The sequence below is a fragment of the Amblyomma mixtum genome, chromosome 10 (assembly GCF_055824585.1).
Source record: "Amblyomma mixtum isolate Tamu chromosome 10, ASM5582458v1, whole genome shotgun sequence".
Lineage (NCBI taxonomy): Eukaryota > Metazoa > Arthropoda > Arachnida > Ixodida > Ixodidae > Amblyomma > Amblyomma mixtum.
In genome coordinates, this window is record NC_143021.1 from 63,231,686 (window position 1) to 63,237,421 (window position 5,736).

The following is a 5,736-nucleotide window of genomic DNA, read 5'->3' on the forward strand; positions in this document are numbered from 1 at the left end:
CGCGCCCTTGAAAGAGATCAGACAGGCTCGCTGCAGCGCCGCCTTGCGCGCTTTCTCTTCAAGCAGCACACGACGGTTCAGAGCACAACAGGCGAGACCCCCTCGAAAATGATGTTCGAGCGTGAAATGCGAACCCAGCTCACAGCCATCCTCCCCGAGCCAAAGGCAGAGACGTTCCGGGAAGAAAAAGCAATTCCGCGCTGCGGCACGCTTAATGACGGGCAGCGCGTCCTCGCCCGACAGTTTCTGAAAAAGCCACGCTGGGAGGAAGCTACAATTGTCAGACGCATAGGCCTGCGCTCTTGGCTCGTCAACATACATGGCACAGTAGCACGCCGACATCTCAACCAGCTGCGTAGATTTACGACGCCGTCGGAGAGCTGTCCGCCAGCGGAGAGAACACGTGCACCATCTTCCCACATAGCCTGGCACCTCTTCCCGGAAGAAGAGACTTCGCCCAGGACAGACCTAGAAGACACAGCGAACAACAGCCAGCCTACAAGTGTTTCTCTCCCGAGCGCACAAAGCCAGCGCGCCTCCACGCGTGAGCGCCGACCCCCTGCACGATACCAGGCAACTTTCTAAGGGGGAAGGAAGTGTTGTGTCCCCTTATTGCTTTTGTGTGTGTGCGCCCCCGCATCGTCCTCCTAACGACCACTCGCATCCTCCTCCTAACGACCACTCGCATCCTCCTCCTAACGACCACTTGCCCCTCGTCGCACGCTGTCGCCAGATGCCCCCCCACGGTGCGCCCCCGCACCCTCCTCCTGTTCTGGGAAGCCACTCCCTCCCGTGGACGCTTCTCCGCTCCCTCCTTTCTTCGGGCGGCCAGTTCGGCTCCTGCCTCGGTCGACGCTGGTCGCACCCTCATCAGCTTTAAATAAACAAAGTCTTAAAGTACCGTGTGCGTCTTTCGCTGCATTCAACACAGCGACCGGACACGACAGAGGGCGTAGTTGTTGGATATAATGCTGTGCACTGTACACGACACCTCAACCTGAAACACAAGCATGAAGCATTTTAAGTCGTGGATAAAGCGGACGGCTTGGTTGGTGCCGGTTGGAGAATGTCATTAAGCGTAGAAAGTTGGGCTAGTTGGTTGGTAGTACTATTGTGATACATTCCAGCGGCTAAAAAGACAGGGACGAAGGTAGACGAGACAGGACGAACGAAAGAATGTCATAGTACGTATCGCCCGTTTTTGAAGGCTTATAACGGGATCCAATTAGGTTTTAAAGGTAGAGCCCCATGAGTTGCAACAATAAGCGGGGTGACAATGAAATATGGAGTAGTAAATGATTTTCAGGACAGTTTTGTCAAAGTGTGCTCTACTTCTGAGTAGAGCATAACATGATGAAGCTAACTTGGAACGCACATGTGCAATGTGTGGTTTCCAGTTCAGGTTGTAATCCAAAACAATGCCTAGATGTTTTATAGTGCCAACTTCTTCCAACAAAGAATTGTCGAAAGAAATTTTCAGAAAATGCGTCTCAATATGCCAGTATGCAGGGCGAAACACTATGTACAGTCTTTGTCAAAAGTAACCAGGCTGCATGGTTTGCTTCTAGCTCATACAGTGGAGCCCTTATAGCTTCCCTGAAGCTCAAATGGTCGTTAAAGGTAAGGACTGTGGGTCTTCTCACCTTACAACACCTTTCGATCTTTAGGAAAGCGACAAGGGCTCCACTATACAAGCTAGAAGCAAACCTTGCAGCCCGGTTACTTTTGACAAAGACTGTACTTTCTTTTAAAGGTGTGAAGCCTTAAGCTATTTGCCCTTAGCCACACTGACAAGTTTACTAGCTCTTCGTTCACGATGTTACCTATCTGTTCCAGTGTTTTCCCAGAAAAAACGAGTGCAGTATCATCAGCATACATGACTGTTCTAGATTCCCGCATAATTGAGAGCAACTCATTAAGGTAAATAGTAAACAGAATTAGCCCCAGAACGGAACCCTGAGGTACTCCTATTAGAACTCTTAGGCGTGAAGATCGAATTTCGTTTATACGAACGTACTGTTGACGGCTCTTTAAATAGGTAGCGAAAAAACCAAGAGTTCTTCCTCTAAATCCATACTGCTGTAATTTGTCTATGAAAATTTAATGCGCTATGGTGTCGAAAGCATTTTTAAGGTCTAATAATATAACTACTGCTATGTTACCGTTGTGTAATCAAGAGCAAATAGTCTGCGTAAGTTCCATCACTGCAGTCGCCGTTGACCTTTCAGCTCTGAAACCATGTTGTGAAACCATAATTATATTATTTCCATGCAGAAGGTTTTGTGGCCGCACTGATATTACTTTCTCAAATACAGTGCTGACAATGCTTAACACTGATATGTGTCGGTAGATGCCTAGGTCGTTATGATCTCCATCTTCATAAATTATTATTGTGGTTACGTGGGGGGACTGTGCTCGGCTTCTGCCACCCTCATCGTGGGGGCACTACTTGGAGCGGGGTAGGGGAGTGGGGATGGGGGGGGGGATTCACTTGCGACGCGCTTGCAGTGGACGTGCTCACCATGACTCTGGGCATCTTGGGTCAGGCCGCAGCAGTCCAGTCATTGGCTCCATGTCAGATGGACCGGTCTTGGGTGGACCCTATGCAGCTCGCACGGGGGGGGGGGATATTGATCCCCCCCGCGCAGGGGTTGGCGCAGGGGGGGATGGTTGGGGCTCTAGAGTGGAAGTCGACTTAAGGGCCCACTGGGGTAGGAACCAACTGTTAGGCGACCAGGCCAGGCCAGTTGTCTGCACGAATTCCAGCAGCCGCCGGAAGGCCTGGGTCTGGCTGCGTCCAGGATGCAGGTCTTGGACCGAGTAGGCAGGCAGGCCGAGGCTATGGTAGCCTACTGCCAGGGTTCTGCGGGCTGCCTCTAGGGACGGGCAGGCAGAGAGCAGGTGGCCCAGGGTCTCATCGGCACCGCAGGAGGAGCAGGCTAAAGAGGGGGCTCTGTCTTGGCGGTGCAGGTGGGCCTGTGTCCAGGAGCAGCCCGTTCGCAGTCGCAGGAGCAGGGTCAGCTCCCTCCGTGGCAGGCTGTCAGGCACCCTCAGGAAGCGGTCACCTGAGGCCACGCGAGGATCCGGGTGGAGGGCCCGTACGGCCTGCCGGAGGGCAGGGCGGGCGAAGTCCAGCTGGACGACTGCCGATGAGATCGGGGAGCCGTTGATGTGGGCAGCCCCAGCCAGCTGGTCTGCAGCTTCGTTGCCGGCAATGGCTACATGCGATGGCAACCACTAGAGAGAGACTGGAGGGCCCGCATCCTGGATGGCCATCAGGCGGGCCGTGAGGGTGCCCACTGTGTGCTGTGTGGCCTGGGTCCGCCGCAGGAGCAGGAGGGCCGCTCTCGAGTCAGTCAGGATGACTGCAGGCTGCTGCCTGGGCATCAGGAGGAGGAGCTCTGCAGCCGTGGAACTGGCCGAGAACCCCAGGCGACACGACAGTCCTGCACTCAAGGCCTGTGCCACACAGGCTGCGGCCGCTTGGCCTGTGGACGGGAGGACCGAGCCATCTGTGTACACCTGGAGGCGTTCTTCCAGGAATTTTTGCAGCAGGGTGGCGACTGACTGCCGCAGGGCGGCAGCAGGAGTTCAGCGCTTGCTGCAGTCCTTGATGTCCACCGAGATGGGGAGCGGTGGCCGTGTTGGAGGAGGTGGGGTTGGTGCCTGGGCCGCAAGGGGACCGAAGAGACGATGGAAGGTGCTCCACAGCAGCCCCATACGGGAGGCCGGTTCATGGCAGAGCCGAGACAGGAGGGCCCCACGGTCCGGTGCATGGTATAGTCTATCGACATGCCGGAGTCCCGTCTGTAGGAGGAGGAGGGAGATTGGCCAAGTCCCTGCCTCAGTGTGGCTGGCAGCGATGAAGGAGCTACGGGAGAGGCCTAGGCATTGCCGCAGGACAGCGCGGTGGCCGAGCTCCAGAGACCTCAAGCGGGCGGGCAGCAGAGTGACCAATGGGAGGGCATACGTCACGAGGAAAGTGGCAGCTGGTTCGTAGAGGCGGAGGGCCCAGGATGGGGAGCAGCCGTTACCTCTGGCCTGGAGGCGCTGGACTGCCTGGCCAATTTGTTGCAGGCGAGGCAGGAGGGTCTTCAAATCAGGTAGTCAGGTGAGACGACGGTCGATCTGTAGGCCAGAGGTACTTCACCTTGACCCTCCATGTGAGCTCGCCCCCGCCTAGCCGGTGGGCGGTGATCCTTGCCCGGAGTCCTCTGGGGTTGTGCAGCAGGGCCTCCGTCTTGGACGGTGACACCTTGAGGCCGATGGAAGTCAGGTAGGCCTGTGCAGCGTCCAGGGCCCTCTGGAGGGTGGTACGCATGGAACGGATCCTTCTAGGCGAACCCCTCACCCAGAATGCCACGTCGTCAGCATACACAGAGCACCTCACTTGGTGGGGGGACCTGGATCTGAGGGGGGCTGGCAGCCCGGCCATGGCCAGGCTAAACAGGAAAGGGCTCAGCACTGACCCCTGTTGGACCCTAGCTCCAACAGGCGATGACGTGCTGAGCTGCCCACCAACACTAACCCGGAAGGTGCGGCCCTGGAGGAAGGCCCGGACAAACGCCAGGACTGGCCCGGTGACAACCAGGCGGCACAGGGCCTCAACGATGACGCTATGTGGCAGCGTGTCGAAGGCCGTCTGGAGGTCCAGCAGGATCAGCATGATGGCATCCCCATCGTGCCGGGCATCCTCCGGGGTGGAACCCAGGTCGGCTATGGAGTCCGCTGTACATCAGCCCCGCCTGAAGCCCGTTAACTGCTCGGGAAGAAAGTTGGTCACCCGGACAATCCAGGTGAGGCGGGGCGGGGAAACTGCCTCCATGGTTCTGCCGGCCGCGGATGTCAGAGATACTGGCCTGTAGGAGGATGGGAGGCAGCTGGACTTCCGTGGCTTGAAGATGGAGACGACCACGGCAGTGAGCCAGTTCTCGGGGAGGGTGGACGTGTCCCAGATGATGTTAAGGGACTCAGTGAGGCGAGCCCTCTCCATGGTGTCCAGGCTGCGGAGCATCTGGTGGCTAATGCCGTCCGCCCCCGGAGCCGTCTGCCTCCGTGACCGCTCCAAGACCACCTGCAGCTCGTGGGCAGTGATGGCAGCATGGCACTGGACCGTGATTTGGACCAGTACGTCTGGGGTTACTGCGGGGGTGCTGGGACCGTGTAGAGCTGGAGGACCTGCAGGAGGGCTGGTGGTTGGTGCACCAGGGGTATAGAGTTGATCGGCCATCAGCTCAGCCAGGTCCATGGCACTGATCGCCCTCGAGATGGCGATGGCCAGGATGAGTTGCCTGGGCATCCCTGGGTGGACCAGAGCCTTCAGTATGCGCCAGGCCTTGGCCGAGTGGCTGGTTCTCTGGATGCTGGAACAGACTCCCTGCCAGCTCGCACGCCACCGGCGTCTGGCTTGTCGTCGGCAGGCAGCGTCTATGCGCCGGTAGGCAGTCCAGTAAACAGGGAGGGAGGGGTTCAGGGCGATTCACTCCTGGCGCCTGCGGTTCGCCCTGAGGTTCAGCAGGTGGAGGTCTGGAACAGGGCAGCTGGCCGGGACCCTGACCGTGGTAGTAGCTTGGCGGGTACAGGAGCCCACGTGCTCCAGGAAGTTTTGCCCTCGAGGGACCTCCTTACAGAGGCTGCGGAACTCTGGCCAGCGGACCACCATGCACAGTCTTTGTCAAAAGTAACCAGGCTGCATGGTTTTCCTTTTCAGGCGTATATTTAAACTGTTATGCCAGC

The 5,736-nt window shown here is 57.5% G+C and overlaps 1 pseudogene; it reads right to left on the bottom strand.

Annotated features, from left to right (window-relative positions):
- Positions 1 to 992: 992 nt before the first annotated feature.
- Positions 993 to 3,720, bottom strand: LOC149325947 (uncharacterized; annotated as a pseudogene).
- Positions 3,721 to 5,736: the final 2,016 nt, after the last annotated feature.